This window comes from Acyrthosiphon pisum, chromosome A1, assembly GCF_005508785.2.
Source record: "Acyrthosiphon pisum isolate AL4f chromosome A1, pea_aphid_22Mar2018_4r6ur, whole genome shotgun sequence".
NCBI lineage: Eukaryota > Metazoa > Arthropoda > Insecta > Hemiptera > Aphididae > Acyrthosiphon > Acyrthosiphon pisum.
Window position 1 is genome coordinate 7,497,752 of NC_042494.1, and position 1,067 is coordinate 7,498,818.

A 1,067-nucleotide genomic window follows, 5' to 3' on the forward strand; every position below is an offset into this window, starting at 1 on the left:
AAAGCATATGAGGTTGTCTAGATAATTAGATATCTTATCTTTAGATTTTATAAGAGGTCAATTTACTCTAATGTTTAAGCTAACGGAGCTACACGTGTTTTGCTTTGCGTATTATTTGCTATGTTATGCACTTGTAAGACGGAGACAACACGTGCGGGTATCACGTCCTCTTAATATGGCAATAGTATTGAGTAGTAAAATATATAATGGTATATACAGATTAGTGTAAATTGAATCATTTGTTGTTCGTTGCCACATTGATAAAATTAAATATTTAAGTTACTTGATCGTCTATTAAAAAGGTGATTTTGAAAGGATTTAATATTGATACTTGTATATTTTAAAAAATTAAGGTTTCAGAAATATAGTAAAAATATATTGGACTGGGTACGTTATGTTATTTGGTATTAGCAAGACTTAAATAGTTAACCTAACTATTAATTAATCATAGAAATAATAAACTAGGTATAGGATCATAATCAAATACAATTTTAATGTTTAGAAAACCATGTAAACATTTAAATCTGAGGTTCCCAAACTGTGGGTCGCGATTATATTTTTGGTGGGTCGCGCTATATTTTGAAATAATACATATTTTTCGTGAGATGTTCAAAGTTCGAATTCAGTTTTTCGTTAATCGTTATCTGCGAGATTGACGATTACGAGTTTATAGCACCGTATCAAACAGATTAATATTTAATAGTTATACCTATTGAAAAGATAGAGATTTATCTGAAACAAATTAGTGTTAGTAGGTACGTAAATACCTAAAAAAAAAAGGTCATTCAATGTATTGTGGGTCGCAAAATGGGTTGTACAATAAAGTTTGGGAACCTCTGATTTAAATTATTAATTATGTATATTCTTATAACGTATCTTCTATACAGAGTGTGACAGTATGAATGAAAAAAAAAAAGAAAATTAAATATGTCTATTTATGCTTAATTATTACCTAATAATCATTACGGATCAAAATATGTGTATCGGTTATTACGTATTTTTTCAATGCTCAAAATTTTAAAAAAACCCAAATATATAGATCGATAAAAAATTTGACATAGGTATAC